The sequence below is a fragment of the Prionailurus bengalensis genome, chromosome X, assembly GCF_016509475.1.
Source record: "Prionailurus bengalensis isolate Pbe53 chromosome X, Fcat_Pben_1.1_paternal_pri, whole genome shotgun sequence".
In the NCBI taxonomy this organism is placed as follows: domain Eukaryota; kingdom Metazoa; phylum Chordata; class Mammalia; order Carnivora; family Felidae; genus Prionailurus; species Prionailurus bengalensis.
Window position 1 is genome coordinate 89,847,186 of NC_057361.1, and position 18,914 is coordinate 89,866,099.

Below are 18,914 nucleotides of genomic sequence, written 5' to 3' on the forward strand. Positions count from 1 at the left end.
TGTATTTATTATAGGTTTTGGTTTGTCATGAGGTTCATATATAACATCCTAAGTATATAATGATTAATATTAAATTGATGGTCACTTAAGTTTGAACACATTCTAAAAGAACTTCTTTTATCATTCATTCACTTTTTATGCATATGTTGCCATATTTTACATCTTTTTATTTTGTGAGTTATGTTAGCTAACTTTTTAGATATAATTCATTTTACTACTCTTGTCTTTTAACCTTCATACTAACCTTATAAATGATTGCTCTACTACCTTTATTGCATGTTAGCTTTTACTTGTGAAATTTTTCCCTTAATAATTTTTTTTTACTTCTAAGTATGGCCTTTTCCTTTTAAAAAAGTCATTTTAACATTTCTTGTAAGACTGGCTTAGTAGTGATGAACTCCTTTAATTTTTGTTTATCTAGGAAACTCTATCTCTCCTTCAATTCTGAATGATAACTGTGCCCAGTAGAATATTCTTAGTTGTAGGTTTGTTCCTTTCAGCACTGTGAATATATCATGCCACTCCCTTCTGGCCTGTAAAGTTTCTGCTGAAAAATCAGCTGATAGCGCTATGAGGTTTTCCTTGTATGTAACTAGTTGCTTCTCCCTTGCTGCCTTTAAAATTATTTATCTTTAATTTTTGACATTTATGTATTATGTGTCATGATGTGGACCTTTTTGAGTTCATCTTGTTTGGAACTCTTTGTGATTCCTGAACCTGGATGTGTTTTTTCTCCAGGCTAGGGAATGTTTCATGTATTATTTCTTGAAATAAATTTTATGCTTCTATCTCTCTCTTCCCCATCTGGATCTCCTATAATTCAAATGTGGGGATTTTCCCCTAGTGGTTTCTAAAAGGTGCCTTAACTTATTCTCATTTTAAAATTATTTATTTTTTTTTTTTGCTGTTCATCCTGGGTGTTTTCCATTACCTTGTCTTCCAGATCACTGCTCTGTTCTTCTGCATCCTCTAATCTACTATTGATTCCCTCTAGTGTGTTTTTAATTTCAGTTATTTTATTCTTCAACTCTGATTGGTTCTTTTTTCCTTTTCTATCTCTTTTTTGAAGTTCTTACTAAGTCCATACAGTCTTCTCTCCAGTCCAGTAAGCATCTTTATGACCATTACTTGGTTCTATTTATCAGGTAAATTGTTTTTCTCCATTTAATTTAGTTCTTTTACTGGGGTTTTGTCTTGTACCTTCATTTGGAGCATATTCCTCTGTCTCCTCATTTTTCTTGACTTTCTGTGTTTGTTTCTATGAATTAAGCAGAGCAGCCACTTCTGAACTTGAAAGAATAGTCTTTTGTATGTTTGTCCTCTGTGTGGACTGCGTGTGCCTTGTTTCATTGGTTGGCTGGAACTGTGGCTGGCATGGGCCCATGGCATGGGCTCCAGGGCATTCTGTGCTGGGCTGCCCAGATAGAATGACCTAAGCTGAAGTGGGACCCAAGCTGGGGTGGTTGCAGGACTTTCCATGCAGAGGGCACCCTGGTAGGACCCCTGAAGCTGAAGTGGGTGCAAGGTGAGGAGTACTGGAGCTCTCCTCACAGAGGGAATCTTGGCAGAATGACTGAAGCTGAAGTGGGTGCAAGCTGATATGTTCTGGAGTGCCCTAGCAAGGCAGCTGGAGCTGAGGCAGTGTCCCAGTGTGCTCTACACATGGGATACCTGCTGGGGTGGCTGCAGTCAAAGTGTGTGTGAACCAGAAGGCAGGAGTCCTGGGGTGCTCCATGCAGTGGGTACTCTGGTGGGACAGCTAAAGACAGGTATTCCCAGGGTGCTCTGCACCAGGGTGCTCTGACAAATTGTTTGGATCCAAAATGGTGTGGGCCTAGATTGTTCTGGAGTGCTTTACACCTTGTGTCAGCTTGGTGAGATGGCTGGAGCTATAGTGAGCACGGAGCAGGGGTGTCTCAATGTGTGCCATGCTGGGGCTACCTTAGTGGTATGGCTGGGGCTGGTGTGGGCTAGGTCCCTGGATCACTGAGACAGCAAGGCCAGCTAGCTGCCTGGACCCTGATCCTGTCTACGCTATCAAGGTGGAGGAGGAAAGTGATATTAGCCATGATGCTCACCAACCCCTCTGACCTGGAGAGAGTTCCATCAAGTCTAGTGTTCTTTGGGAGTTCTAGGGCTAGAATTTTTATATTCTAGTTGCTGTTTTAAACCGCAGCTTTTTTTTCCTGTGCTCCAGGGTAGATGAATCTGCTCATGGTCTCTCAATACTACCCCTCCCCACTGCAGTTTGCAATGCCAGCGATGGGTGTCCCCTTTGTTACCATGTCTCTGTCTTGTTGTTCTATATGTGACTTCTTTATCTTTTGTTGTGCAAAAGTTGCTCAGTCAGCCCTCAGTTTTTCTCCAGGAGGATTGCTCCATAAATACCTGTAGATTTGCTACATCCATGGAGGAGGTGAGTTCAGGGTCCTTCTGTGTCACCATCTTGGACCAGAGCCCCCCCATTTTTTTGTATTCTTCTGGCCATTCTAGTGGAGGTGAAGTGGTATCTCATTGCAGTTTTTTGTTGTTACTGTTGTTGTTTTTAATGTTTATTCATTTTTGAGAGAGAGAGAGGGAGCATGAGTGGGGGAGGAGCAGAAAGAGGGGGAGAAAGGATCCAAAGCAGGCTCTGTGCTAACAGCAGAGAGCCTAATGTGGGGCTTGAACTCATGACCTGTAAGATCTTGACCTGAGCCAAAGTTGGACACAACCTACTGAGCCACCGAGGTGCTCCTTTCATTGAAGTTTTGATTTGCATGTCCCTAATGACTAATGCTACTGGACATCTTTTTGTGTGCTTATTGGAAATTTGTATATCTTTGGAGAAATGTCTATTCAAGTCATTTGCCCAATTTTAACTGGATTGTCCTTCTGTGGGTTGTCTTTTCACTTTCTTGGTTGTCCTTTGATACACAAATGCTTTTAATTTTGATGAAGTCTAACATCAATTTTTTTTCTTTTGTTGCTTATGTTCTTTGTGTCATATTTAAAAAAAAATAATTGACAAATCCAACGTCATGAAAATTTACCCCTGTGGTTTCTTCTAAGAGTTTTATATTTAGGTCTTTGATTGTGTTGACTTAATTTTTGTATATAGTGTGAAGTATATGCAACTTCATTCCTTTGTATGTGACCATCTAGTTGTCTCAGAAACATTTATTAAAGAGAATAATAGCCTTTCCCTATTGAATAGTCTTGGCACCCTTGTTGAAAGTCAATTGACCATAAATTTGATGGTTAATTTCTGGACTCTATTCTATTGATCTAAGTGTCATGTCTATTCCTATACAAGAGCCACACTGCTCTGATTAATGTGGTATTGTAATATGTTTTGAAATTTGGAAGTGTGAATTCTCCAACTTTGTTCTTTCTCAAGGTTGGCTGTTTGGGTACCTTTCATTTCCATATGAATTTCAGTATAAGCTTTTGCATTTCTGTGGGAAAAAAGTCTGTTGAGATATTGATACAGATTGCATTTAATCTGTGGATTGCTTTGAGGAGTATTGCCATTTTGACAGTATTAAATCTTCCAATTCATGACTACAGGATGCTTTTCAATTTATATAGGTCTTCTTTAATTTATTTCAGCACAATATTTTATCATTCTTAGTTGTATATATCTTGTACTTATTTGGTAATAAATAAATGGAATTTGGAATTTGGTAATAATAAATGAAATTTATTCTTATGTATTTTATTTGTTTTTAATTCTATTTTATGTGGAATTTTAAAATAATTTCCTTTTTAGATTGTTTACTGGAAGTATTCAGATGTGCAAATAATGTTTGTTTTGATCTTTTACCCTACAACTTTGCTGAATTCCATTTGGGTCTTTATTAAACCTTCTATTTGCTGAGACATTTTTTTTCTTTCCTGTGGCTTTTTATTGGTCATTTGCTTCAAATGTGTTCATAATTGCTTATTGAAACATTTTTATGATGGCTACTCCAAATCTCTTCTCAGATTATCCTGATATTTCTGTTATCTTTGTGTTGACATCTATTCATTGTCTTATTTTATTTAGTTACTTATCTTCTTGATTCTTGTTACAAGTGATTTTTGATTGAAACATTGATTTGAGTTATTAAATTATAAGGCTGTTTCCTATTTAAATCTTCTACTTCAGTTGGTCTCCTTTAAGACAACTTCATTGGAGGAAGTTGGAATGCTACTTCATTACTACAAGGTGGAAGTAGAAGTCGTCTCCCTCCTTGGTCTTTCTTGATACTCAAGAGGGGCTCTTCATTATTGCTGTAAAAGGGTAACATTTGTCTCTCCATTAGGTGTACAGTAATACCTCCCTGAATGGGAGGATTAGGTGTTCTTCATTACTGCTTTTCCCAAGTGTGATCCACTGACACCACCAGATGATGGCCTCCTTACCACTGGGTGGTGGTGAAAATCTTGACTTTTCTCTAAACCTATTCTGACATCACCCTAAGTGAGGAGGGGAAGTGGTGCCTTATTACTGTCAGATGGAGGAAGAAGTTCAGGCTCTCCACATGGTCTCTACTGACATTGAGGAGGCAAGAGACAGCCAGTGTAGGAAAGAGGAGTCTCATTACTTCCCAGCAGGGATGAAGTCCCAGCAACTTGTTTGGCCTTTTGTGACCACACTCTAGCTGGGTTTTGGGGGTACTTCATTATAGCTTGGTTAACATGGAAAACGTGGCTTCCTACTTTGCCTTTGCTGCTATGTATGTGACCCAGCTTTTCCTGTGGTGTTTAGCTAGAATAGAGTGTTTATTGTCTAAAAGTTTTCTGTCTGGCTAGGTTGCCTCTTTCCTGGCCCTTTGGATAGAGAAAGCAGTACTTATGGGGGACATTTTTGCCTAGGCTCATTGACATTCTGAGTTGCTGCTCCTTTATCACCTCATCTGGGATATATGAGGCAAAAAGAAAACCTAGGGAACTCACCATTATGATATTTTTTAGATCCTGAGGTATCTAGTCAGTCAACCTTCTGTCTTCCTTTCCTGTGTGTGTGTGTGTGTACACTATATGCGTGTGTATATATATATATATATGACTTAGTGGAAGGTAGAAGAAATAGAGAAAAGTATGTCTACTACATCTCCTTAGAAAAACAAGTCTCTAAAGACATTTTAGAAAAATCTTAGAACAAATCTGTGTAAACTATTTCTTAATAAATTCTCATTTTATTCTCACTAAATATTCATAATGGAAAGGCAAATAATATTCATGTATTAGAGATAAATTGAGGCACAGAAGTGTTAGACTTTTCCCCATGTTAAGTAATGACTTCTAATTGAATACAAGGAGAAAGCAGAGAAAGCCCAGTTTTTCTGGCCAATAAGGGTATTTCTGTTAGGTCATACTTTATAAAACAGGTAAACTTCTAGTCTTTTATGTACAAAGAAAAGATTTTTAAGTGTATTTATTTATTTTGAGAGGGAAAGTGCAAGTGGGGGAGGGACAGAGAGAGAGAATCTCAAGCAAGCTCCACACTGTCAGCACGGAACCCAACGTGGGGCTTTTTGTGGGGTTTGAACTCACAAACCAGAGATGACCTGAGCCAAAGTCAGATGCTAAACTGACTGAGAAACCCAGGCGCCCTAAAAAAGAAAGGATTTTGTTATGATAACAGAATATACACATGCTACAGCATGCTATGACAACACCTAGAATTCTTGAAGAGCTAGAGAAACTTCAGCCACAGGGTACCTCAACCCATGGGTTTTGATCAGATGGGACATAGCTTGGGTGCAACAGCAGGGGTTGCAGGGTTCCATGTTGCTGACATCAGGTAAATGCCTTAAGGTAAATTCTCTGATAGTAATTCATAGTCAGTATACATTTTCCAAAAATGGTTCCTGGGAAAAACACATATCTTCAACCTCAGGTCATTTTATAAATGTAAGGTTGAAAAGGGTCTCTGCTATTTTAATGAACACTGCTGCTTATTAGACCTAGAAGTCTTAAAGTTATCAATCTTTGCAGGGTGGCTCTAGAGAGCAAAATGTAGGAACAATGGTAATTAGCGGCAGACAGATTGCATCTTGGTATAAAACTTTTCAAACTACCGAAGCTACCCACTATGGTATAGGCTACCTCATTGGGTAGTGAATCCTTTATCACTGAATAGCTTCAAGCCAAGGTATACTGTAGAATTGATTCTTGTACTCAGTGGACACTTGGTCTAAATGAGTTCAGAAATCTTGACTTACTCTAAGGTTTTATCATGACTTCTTGTTCTAAACCAACTTGGCAATACCCTTTCTCTCCATCTTAGTCTGCTCAAGTTGCCATAACAAAATACCATCAACTGGGTGACTTAAACAACAGAAATGTATTTTCTCACAGTTCTGGCAGTCTGAGGTCAGGGTACCAGTATAGTCAGATTCTGGTAAGGGCTCTCTTCCTGGCTTGCACATGGCCACCTTCTCACTGTGTCTGCACATGGCCTTTCTTCAGTGCATGTGCCTGGAGAGAGAGAATTTCTTTTACTTCTTCTTCTTATAAGGGCAATACCATTGGATTAAGACCCCTACCTTATGACCTCTTTTAATCTCTTAAAAGCTCTATCTCCAAATACAGTCACATTGGGGATTATGACATCAACATATGAATTTGGGGACACATAATTCAGTCCATAGTTCTCTCCCCTTTTCTTGCTCAAGGTGTGTGTGTGTGTGTGTGTGTGTGACCAAAACAATTCACTAGGATACAAGACTAGGAAGCCAACTATTTGGCTATTCATCTTTGTAGTTCTCAAAGTGATTTGGAATAATGCTTTTCACACAGTAGGTTCTCAATATATGTTAAATGAATGAATAAATGAATGAAGCACTTACACAGGTGGAATGAGATGTTTTAGCTCTAACAGACAGATATTATCTATTTCCTTCAAAGGTTTACCACTCACTAAAATGTCCCAACTCCTTAACATGGGTTCCAAAGTTCTACATAATCTAGTTCCTGCCCACATTTCCTACTTCATCTACCACTTCTTCTATTCCCATCACCTAAAACCCAGCCACACCAAATTTCTTGCTCTTCCTTGAACACATTAATTTCTTTCATTCCACCAAACTTCTGCCTGTACACAAGTCCCTTTGCCCGAAATGGCCTTTCTTATCTTTTTACCAGGCAACTCCTGCAAGACTCTGTTCAAATGTCACAATCTTTATGAAGACCTTTCTGATTCCTTAAGAAAAAAAAATAGTAGTTCATTCTTTTGTGATTCCACAGAATTTTATTTATGCCTCTATAATACCCCTTTTCACATAGCCTTGTAGTTATTTATTAATATCTGTTGCCCCCACTAGACAGAGAATGAACTACTCAAGTGCAGGAACGCTTTGTACTCCTAGCACCTACTAAACTCTACATAGTGGGTGCTCAATAAATGTTGGAAACATATGTGCTTTTGTGCTGCACAATCTGATATTATGTTGGCTACTCTTTTTATTTAGAAGTGAATATCAGTTTTATTGAAGATATCAATCATATGAAAATAAGAGAATAGCAGAATGAGGCATGTCATCTTGCATTTATTTTCTGCATATATAGATGGTTTACAGGAAATTTTATGACATATGGAGGTGGCATGTTCCTGAAAAGCTAGTAAATTTGATGTCTCAAAGGTTAAATAGCCCTAAGGAATACTGTGTACATGCATACATAAGTACTCATAGTTGTAATTCTCTTTTTCTGATTCAGTATGATTTTGATTTTGGCATGTAGCCTTGTAAATTAATGGAATTAATACACACTACATCTAGAGATTCTACATTCCAACTTACCAGTAGGAATATTAAATCTGTGCATGTTTTCTAGATAGTCTTTATGCAGGCATATGTGACAAAGATCTGTACCTACATTTCAGATATGATCACTTGATAAATTCAGTTTTGAAGATGTTTTTCATTAAATTTTAAATTTCTAATATCAGTCCTGTAATAGAGATTGAGAGATATGTAACATTAAGGAAGCTGTGATTAAAGAGGAATTGGCATGGTTTTATGCACAGAAAAAGAGGAAATCCAAACAACACTTGAAAGAAATGGTTATCACTAGATCTCTACCTACATGAATTTGTCCATGTGGGCTAAATGAAAAATTGGGACAATATTTTGGCTGATACAGGCTGAAATAGGAGAATTATCTTTCTAGTCTCTATTGTCTAGATAAGTGCTTCTCAGTACAGTTCCTGTACCAGCAGCATTGATATCACCTAACAACTTATTAGAAACTCAGATTCTTAGGTTCCACCAAAGACCTGCTGAATCAGAAACTCTTGGGGTGGGGCTTAGCAATCTGTGTTTTGACAAACCCTGCAGGTGATTCTGATTGAATTCAAGTTTGAGAGTGAACTACTGCTCTAAATTCCTAGATTCATGAATTCCCTGGATAATCATACATCTTCCTTCCTGATTTTTTCCTTTATGGGAATGGTGATGTATTGTTTTCTGGTGTTAACTATTATTATTATGTCATAAAGATTGTCCCAGTTCCCTTTGCCCCTGTGCTTTATAATGCTTAGATTCCTAGACCAGAGGCCCCAGGTTGTTTTTCCATCCCTTGATCCTTAACTTGGCTCCTCAGCCTTAGAATATAAGCTTTATCTTACCAGCTTTAAAAACCCAGAAAACACACACTCAGATAATAGAAATCACATACACTGCTTTCAGGGTGTGTGGAATATATGTGAGAATGAACTCTGCCTAAAAGTCCTGTTATCCCATTTCTAGGATTCTGTCCTAGATATAATAAAACAAGAGTGGAGGTAAACATCTACAGAGCTTTTCATTGTAACCTTGGTTGTCATAGTGAAAAATCAGACAGTTTACATGTTCATCAACAGGGGGATGATTATATAAATTATACTAAGTTCCTATTATTAAATATTACATATCTTGTAAAAAATTTATTAGTGCAGTATGTACTGGTATGGAAAGATGCCTGATGTATTGGTAGGTGATAGAAGTAAAACCAAGGTGCAAAACAGTAATGTTTATATGCTCTCACCACTTGGGAGAAAAAGACCATCTGAATTTGCAACATGAATATATTTTACATTTACAATATAAAAGAAAACAATCTATACTTATTGACTACAAGTGATAATCAAAATATAGTTTTAACTGCAAAAAGAGTACACTACAAAATAGCATGCAGAAAGAAATTTTGAAATGACATGCTTATCTCAGTGGGGCTTGAGTTGTGTGTGTGTATGCATTTGTTAAAGCTTATTAAATGGTCCCAGCAAAATTTGCATATTTCACTGTATGGGAGTTTTATCTAATTAAAGAGATATACAAAAGAATGAAACTAGACCCCTCATTTCACTTTACACAAAAATCAACTAAAAACGGTTTAAAATCTTGAATGTAATGCCTGGAACCATTAAACTCCTAGAAGAAAACATAGGAGCATCAGCACTCCTGTGTCCCTTGGGTAAATTCCTAGCAGTGGTATTGCTGGGTCATAGGGTAGGTCTACGTTTAATTTTTTGAGGAACCTCCACACTGTTTTCCAGAGTGACTGCACCAATTTGCATTCCCACCAACAGTGCAAGAGGGTTCCCGTTTCTCCACATCCTTGCCAGCATCTATAGTCTCCTGATTTGTTCATTTTGGCCACTCTGACTGGCGTGAGGTGATATCTGAGCATGGTTTTGATTTGTATTTCCCTGATGAGGAGTGACGTTGAGCATCTTTTCATGTGCCTGTTGGCCAAACAGATGTCATCTTTAGAGAAGTGTCTATTCCTGTCTTCTGCCCATTTCTTCACTGGATTATTTGTTTTTTGGGTGTGGAGTTTGGTGAATTCTTTATGGATTTTGGATACTAGCCCTTTATACTATATGTCATTTGAAAATATCTTTTCCCATTCTGTTGGGTCCCTTTTAGTTTTGTTGATTGTTTCCTTTGCTGTGCAGAAGCTTTTTATCTTCATGAGGTCCCAATAGTTCATTTTTGCTTTTAATTCCCTTGCCTTTGGAGATGTGTCAAGTAAGAAATTGCTGCGGCTGAGGTCAGAGAGGTTTTTTCATGCTTTCTCCTCTAGGGTTTTGATGGTTTCCTGTCTCACATTCAGGTCATTTATCCATTTTGAGTTTATTTTTGTGTATGGTGTGAGAAAGTGGTCTAGTTTCATCCTTCTGCGTGTTGTTGTCCAGTTCTTCCAGCACCATTTGTTAAAGAGACTGTCATTTTTCCATTGGATGTTCTTTCCTGGTTTGTCAAAGATGAGTTGGGGCGCCTGGGTGGCGCAGTCGGTTAAGCGTCTGACTTCAGCCAGGTCACGATCTCGCGGTCCGTGAGTTCGAGCCCCGCGTCGGGCTCTGGGCTGATGGCTCAGAGCCTGGAGCCTGTTTCCGTTTCTGTGTCTCCCTCTCTCTCTGCCCCTCGCCCGTTCATGCTCTGTCTCTCTCTGTCCCAAAAATAAATAAACATTGAAAAAAAAATTAAAAAAAAAAAAGATGAGTTGGCCATACGTTTGTGGGTCTAGTTCTTGGGTTTCTATTCTATTACATTGGTCTCTGTGTCTGTTTTTGTGCCAATACCATGCTGTCTTGATGATGACAGCTTTGTAGTAGAGGCTAAAGTCTGGGAATGTGATGCCTCCTGCTTTGGTCTTCTTCTTCAATATTACTTTGGCTATTCAGGGTCTTTTGTGGTTACATACAAATTTTAGGATTGCTTGTTCTAGCTTTGAGAAGAATGCTGGTGCAATTTTGATTGGGATTGCATTGAATGTGTAGATTGCTTTGGGTAGTATTGACATTTTAACAATATTTTTTTTCCAGTCCATGAGCACGGAATATTTTTCCATTTCTTTGTATCTTCTTCAATTACCTTCATAAGCTTTCTATAGTTTTCAGCATACAGATCTTTTACATCTTTGGTTAGATTTATTCCTAGGTATTTTATGCTTCTTGGTGCAATTGTGAATGGGATCCGTTTCTTTATTTGTCTTTCTGTTGCTTCATTGTTAGTGTATAAGAATGCAACTGATTTCTGTACATTAATTTAGTGTCCTGAGACTTTGCTGAATTCATGTATCAGTTCTAGCAGACTTTTGATGGAGTCTATCGGGTTTTCCATGTATAATATCATGTCATCTGGAAATAGTGAAAGCTTGACTTCATCTTTGCCAATTTTGATGACTCTGATTTCCTTTTGTTTTCTGCATGGTGATGCTAGGATTTCCAACATTATGTGAAACAACAGCAGTGAGAGTGGACATCCCTGTTGTGTTCCTGATCTCAGGGGGAAAGGTCTCAGTTTTTCCCCATTGAGGATGATGTTAGCTGTGGGCTTTTCATAAATGGCTTTTATGATGTTTAAGTATGTTCCTTCTATCCTGACTTTCTCAAGAGTTTTCATTAAGAAACGATGCTGAATTTTGTCAAATGCTTTTTCTGCATCGATTGACAGGATCATATGGTTCTTCTCTTTTCTTTTATTAATGTGATGTATCACGTTGATTGATTTGCAAATGTTGAACCAGCCCTGCATCCCAGGAATGAATCCCACTTGATCATGGTGAATGATTCTTTTGATATGCTGTTGAATTCGATTTGCTAGTATCTTATTGAGAATTTTTGCATCCATATTCATCAGGGATATTGGCCTGTAGTTCTCTTTTTTTACTGGGTCTCTGTCTGGTTTGGGAATCAAAGTAATGCTGGCTTCATAGAATGAGTCTGGAAGTTTTCCTTCCCTTTCTATTTTTTGGAACAGCTTGAGAAGGATAGGTATTATCTCTGCTTTAAATGTCTGATAGAATTTCCCAAGGAAGCCATCTGGGCCTGGACTCTTATTTGTTAGGAGATTTTTGATAACTGATTCAATTTCTTTGCTGGTTGTGGGTCTGTTCAAGTTTTCTATTTCTTCCTGTTTGAATTTTGGAAGTGTGTGGGTGCTTGGGAATTTGTCCATTTCTTCCAGGTTATCCAGTTTGTTGGCGTATAATTTTTCATAGTATTTGCTGATAATTGCTTGTATTTCTGAGGGATTGGTTGTAATAATTCCATTTTCATTCACGATTTTATCTATTTGGGTCATCTCCCTTTTCTTTTTGAGAAGCCTGGCTAGAGGTTTATCAATTTTGTTTATTTCTTCAAAAAATCAACTCTTGGTTTCATTGATATGCTCTACAGTTTTTTTAGATTCTATATTGTTTATTTCTGCTCTGATCTTTATTATTTCTCTTCTTCTGCTGGGTTTAGGCTGTCTTTGCTGTTCTGCTTCTAGTTCCTTTAGGTGTGCTGTTAGATTTTGTATTTGGGATTTTTCTTGTTTCTTGAGATAGGCCTGGATGGCAATGTATTTTCCTCTCAGGACTGCCTTCGCTGCATCCCAAAGCATTTGGATTGTTGTATTTTCATTTTCGTTTGTTTCCATATATTTTTTAAATTTCTTCTCTAATTGCCTGGTTGACCCACTCATTCTTTAGTAGGGTGTTCTTTAACCTCCATGCTTTTGGAGGTTTTCCAGACTTTTTCTTGTGGTTGATTTCAAGCTTCATCGTACTGTGGTCTGAAAGTATGCATGGTATGATTTCAATTCTTGTATACTTATGAAGGGCTGTTTTGTGACCCAGTATGTGATCTATCTTGGAGAAGGTTCCATGTGCACTCGAGAAGAAAGCATATTCTGTTGCTTTGGGATGCAGAGTTCTAAATATGCAGAGTTCTAAATATATCTGTCAAGTCCATCTGATCCAGTGTATCATTCAGTGCCCTTGTTTCTTTATTGACCATGTGTCTAGATGATCTATCCATTGTTGTAAGTGGAGTATTAAAGTCCCCTGCAATTACCACATTCTTATCAATAAGGTTGCTTATGTTTGTGATAAATTGTTTTACATATTTGGGGGCTCCTGTATTCGGTGCATAGACATCTATAATTGTTAGCTCTCCCTGATGGATAGACCCTGTAATTATTATATAATGCCCTTCTTCATCTCTTGTTACAGCCTTTAATTTAAAGTCTAGTGTGTCTGATATAAGTATGGCATGATAAATAGTTCTCCATCCCCTCACTTTCAATCTGAAGGTGTCCTCAGGACTAAAATGAGTCTCTTATAGACAGAAAATAGATGGGTCTTGTTTTTTTTTATCCATTCTGATACCCTATGTCTTTTTGTTGGAGCATTTAGTCTCTTTACATTCAGTGTTATTATTGAAAGATACGGGTTTAGGGTCATTGTGATGTCTGTAGGTTTCATGCTTGTAGTGGTGTCTCTGGTACTTTGTGGTCCTTGCAACATTTCACTCACAGAATCCCCTTTAGGATCTCTTGTTGCGCTGGTTTAGTGGTGATGAATTCCTTCAGTTTCTGTTTGTTTGGGAAAATCTTTATCTCTCCTTCTATTCTGAATGACAGGCTTGCTGGATAAAGGATTCTCGGCTGCATATTTTTTCTGTTCATCACATTGAAGATTTCCTGCCATTCCTTTCTGGCCTGACAAGTTTCAGTAAATAGGTCTGCCACTACTCTTATGTGTATACCTTTGTAAGTTATAGCCTGTTTATCCCTAGGTGCTTTCAGAATTCTCTCTTTATCCTTGTATTTTGCCAGTTTCACTATGATATGTGGTGCAGAAGATGGATTCAAGGTACATCTGAAGGGAGTTCTCTGTGCCTCTTGGATTTCATTGCCTGTTTCCTTCCATGGATCAGGGAATTTCTCAGCTATGATTTGTTCAAGTACACTTTCAGCCCCTTTATCTCTCTCTTCTGCCTCTGTAATTCCTATGATACAGATATTGTTCTGTTTGATTTCATCACTTAGTTCTCTAATTTTCCCCTCATATTCCTGGATTTTTTTATCTCTCTTTTTCTCAGGTTCCTCTTTTTCCATTATTTTATCTTCTAATTCAGGTATTCTCTCCTCTGCCTCTTCATTCTGTGCTATGGCCGCCTCCGTTTTATTTTGCACCTCATTTATAGCATTTTTACCTCCTTGTGACTATTTCTTAGTCCCTTGATCTCTGTAGCAATAGAGTCTGTGCTGTTCTCTATGCTTTCTTCAAACCCAGCGATTACTTTTACGACTATTATTCTAAATTCTTGTTCTGTTATATTGCTTAAATCTTTTTTGATCAATTTGTTAGCTGTCGCTACTTCCTGGAGTTTCTTTTGAGGAGAATTCTTCCATTTTGTCACTTTTGGTAGTCCCTGTTGTGGCTGCTGACTGCAGGGCACTTCCCCTGTGTGGTCCAGAGTAACCTGTGTTGGTGGGCGGGGCTGCAGTCAGACCCGATGTCTGTCCCCAGCCCACCACTGGGGCCACAGTCAGACTGGTGTGTACTTTATCTTCACCTCTCCCAGGGGCAGAACTCACTGTGGAGTGGTGTGGCCCCTGTCTAGGCTACTTGCACACTGCCAGGCTTGTGGTGCTGCTTTGATGGGATCTGGCGTATTAGCCAGGGTGGATCCACAAGGTGCACAGGGTTGGGAGGGGCAAGCTTAGCTCACTTTGCTGTAGGTGGTTCCCTGTGGGAGGGGCCCTAAAGCACCAGGAGGGAGGCAGACCCGTGGGAGGGATGGATCCACAGAAGCACAGTGCTGGGCGTTTGTGAGGTGCAAGCAAGTTCAATGACCAGAACTGGTTCCCTTTGGAATTTCGGCTGGGGGGTGGGAGAGGGAAATGCTGCTTGCCAGTGCTTTTGTTCCCCCACTGAGCTCTGTCCTTCCAGGACTCAACAACTCTCCCTCCCTGTGTCCTCTCGCCCTCCCCACTCTCCAAGAGCAGAGCTGTTGACTTTTAACATTCCAGATGTTAAATTCCACTGGCTGTCAGAACTCATGCAGTCTGGCCCCTCCTCATTTGCAAGTCAGACTCAGGGGCTCTGCCTTGCTGGGCGGGCTGCCCCTCCACTGCCCCGAGTCCCTCCCGCCAGTCCATGTAGTGCGCTCCACCTCTCCGCTTTTCCTACCCTCTTCCGTGGGCCTCTTGTCTATGCTTGGCTCTGGAGAGTCTGTTCTGCTAGTCTCTGGCGGTTTTCTGGGTTATTTAGGCAGATGTGGGTGGAATCTGAGCGATCAGCAGGACAAAGTGAGCCCAGCATCCTCTTATGCCGCCATCTTCCTAAATAGGCATTTTTCAAAAACAAAACTATACAAACGGCCAACGGGTATATGAAAAGATGCTCAACTTCACTCATCATCAGGGAAATGCAAATCAAAACCATAATGAGCAATCACCTCACACTTGTTAAGATGGCTAGTATCAAAAGACAAAAGGTAATAAGTACTGGTGAGGATATGGAGATAAGGGAACGCTTGTGCACTGTTGGAGGGAATGTAAATTAGTGCAACTACTATGGAAAACAGTATGGAGGTTCCTCTAGAAATTAAAAATAGAACACCGGGGCGCCTGGGTGGCGCAGTCGGTTAAGCGTCCGACTTCAGCCAGGTCACGATCTCGCGGTCCGTGAGTTCGAGCCCCACGTCAGGCTCTGGGCTGATGGCTCCGAGCCTGGAGCCTGTTTCTGATTCTGTGTCTCCCTCTCTCTGCCCCTCCCCTGTTCATGCTCTGTCTCTCTCTGTCCCAAAAATAAATAAAAAAACGTTGAAAAAAAATTAAAAAAAAAAATAGAGCTACCATATAACCTAACAATTTTATGTCTGGGTATATATGCAAAGTAAACCAAATCATTATCTTGAAGCTTTATCTGTACTCTGATCTCCATAGCAGAGATTCACAATAGCCAAGTTATTAAACAACCTAAATGCCCATCAATGGAAAAATGGATAAAGATAATGTGATATATGTATACCACAGAATATTATTAAGCCTTAAAAAAGAAGGAAATCCTGTCATTTCTAACAATATGGATGAACCGGAAGGGCATTATGTTAAGTGAAATTAGCCAAAGACAAATACTGCATGGTGTCACTTACATGTGGAATCTAAAAAAAATAAAAGTTGAACTCATAAAAAACAGGGAGTAAACAAGTGGTTGCCAGGGGCTGGGAGGTGGGAGAAATAGGCAAAAGTTGGTAATAGGGCACAGACTGTCAGTTATAAGATGTTTAAGGTCTTAGGATCTAATGTGTAACATGGTGACTCTATTTGGTAACACTGTATTGTATAATTGAAATTTGCTAAATGGAACAAAGAGTGAGAAAGTCCCTTCTTCCTGCTTCAGCCTTGCAGTGTCCTTCTAGCACTTTGTATTGGCAGACCCTGATATGAATCCAGCTGTCAAGTGTAGAAATGCAGTTTTCTGACTCCCAGCCTCAGCATCACAATGCATAGTATAGAAGAGTCTGTTTGAGTTAAGACACCATAATTTGACAACTGGCTCACCTTCTAAATGCTGCTCCTGAATCACCTCTTATTTTCTCCAATAGGACCTCTACCCTGCAGCAGAGTTATCTTTTCTATACAAGGTTAATGTTTTATAAGACTCATGTATATTCTGCAAAAAAGTATATATTTCCATTTTAAAATTTAATTAACTGATTTTAGTGATGACAAGTGGTATAATTTGATGGTGGGGTGGAAATGAGAGCTTTCCAAACTCTACTTGAATACTTTTGAGGCTCAAGAGCCACCTACTTTAAGAAACAGTCTATTTTATTGTTGGAAAGGCCCCACTTGTGTGATTAATTGTTTTTTCCTATAACAAACTGAACTCTGCCTGCCTCAATTTTCATCTTACTGGAACAACACTGAACAAGATGGCATTCTAATACATAGTGAACTCATATTATAAAGGAAACTTAAGAAATTAACTGTAGAACAAAGTTTTGGTGATGACAGAGACAAGGAACAATAGTGATGGCTATAACAAGAGTTTTTGAAAAGAAGGCATAATAATTTCTAAGCTATTTGACCCAGGTACTACCTGGAGTGAGAAATGACAAAGACACAGAAATTCATATGAGATCTTTCTGGGGTCCCCAGTATTCTCAGCAGCCCTGGGTGCATTATCTTATAAGGGGCACTGTATTTGTGGTGATTCTGCTTAGCAGGAACACAAATTGATGGTGCAAACTAGTACTGAAATAAATAGCCATGCTACTAGAAATCCTCAGCTATCAGAAAACAATGAAATTCTAATCGAACTGTTAGGATGACAATTGTCTTTAAGTATGTAATTTTATTATGCCTGAGAAACAGGTTTGTAGAAAAACTCATCAAGTTTGAAGATACTAAATTACACAAGGGCTGCTAAATATTCTCAAAGACAGAATTCAATTCAAAATGACTTTGACTGGGGCACTTGGGTGGCTCAGGCGGCTCAGCTTCTGACTCTCGATTTTGGCTCAGGTCATGATCTCATGGTTCATGAGTATGAACCCTATGTCAGGCTCTGCACTGTCAGTGTGGAGCCTGCTTGGGATTCTCTGTCTCCCTCTCTCTCTGTCCCTCCCCCATTCGCTCTTAAAAATAAACATTTTTATTTTTAAAAAAAAATTTTTTTCAACGTTTATTTATTTTTGGGACAGAGAGAGACAGAGCATGAACAGGGGAGGGTCAGAGAGAGAGGGAGACACAGAATCGGAAACAGGCTCCAGGCTCTGAGCCATCAGCCCAGAGCCCGACGCGGGGCTCGAACTCACGGACCGCAAGATCGTGACCTGGCTGAAGTCAGACGCCTAACCGACTGCGCCACCCAGGCGCCCCTAAAATAAACATTTTTAAAAATGAATTTGACTAATAAGGGAAAGTATTCATACAGAAACACGATAAAATTTAGAAGGGAAAAATACAACTTGTTACTTCTGGGATGAAATGGTAGTTAGGTACCTGTGTAAAAAATAAGAGTGAGTAGAATGAAAAGGATCAGAATTTATCAGAATGTATAACATCAAGCTCTTGTGGGGGAAAGTATGCAGCCAAATACTGGGCTAAAATTAAGATAAAACAGTTCTGGGAGATAAGCATTTATATCATAAATTTTTCAGAGCTCTCTCTTCTCTTTCTCTGCCCTTTACCCATTTATTTATACCTCTACTCTTCCCAGAAAAATAGACATCTAATGACACATAAAAAATATAATATAAATTTTAACAATATATGGTAAAGAAGAGAGATATAAGAAGACAAGGAATGGCGTTCAAAATACAAATTGAAAAGAAATATGCTCTTTCTATTGGTGGAAATTTAGCTTTAGCAAATTTAGCTTTAAGCTTACTAGCTGCTAATTAAAAACAGATGAAGAAAGAAAACAGGCAGGCCAGTTACACAGTTTACAAGTATATGATGTTTATAGTAGGCCACTTTATTATTAAGGTGTGGACAAAGTAGAAATGTGATTAAAGAAATTGAAATATCAGTCTTATGAGGAAAGGTTAAAGGAATTCGAGCTATTTAGCCCAAAGAAGAGGAAGCTAGGAGGTGACTTTATGACTATTTTTGAATATTTCAGCAGACTTTATGTAAGAGATACAAAGCATTGTTTTCTGTGCCCATGGAAAATAATAAAAAGAAATGGACTTTAAATGACAATCTGGGAAGGGGCACCTGGGTGGCTCAGTCAATTGAACATTTGACTTCAGCTCAGGTCATGATCTCATGGTTTGCGAGTTTGAACCCCGCATTGGGCTCTGTGCTGACAGCTCAGAGCCTGGAGCCTGCTTCAAATTCTGTGTCTCCCTCTTTCTCTCTCTGCCCCTCCCCCACTTGTGTGCGTGCTCTCTCTCTCTCTCTCAAAAATAAATATTCATTTAAAATTTTTTTTAATGTTTATTTTTGAGAGAGAGGTAAACAGACAGAGTGTGAGCAGGGGAGGGGCAGAGAAAGAGGGAAACAGAATCTGAAGCAGGCTCCAGGTTCTCAGTTGTCAGCACAGAGCCCGATGCGGGGCTCAAACCCAGAAACTGTGAGATCATGACCTGAGCCGAAGTTTGACGCTTAACCAACTGAGCCCCCCGGGCGCCCCAACATTAAAAAAATTTTAAATGACAATCTGGAAAAAAAAAT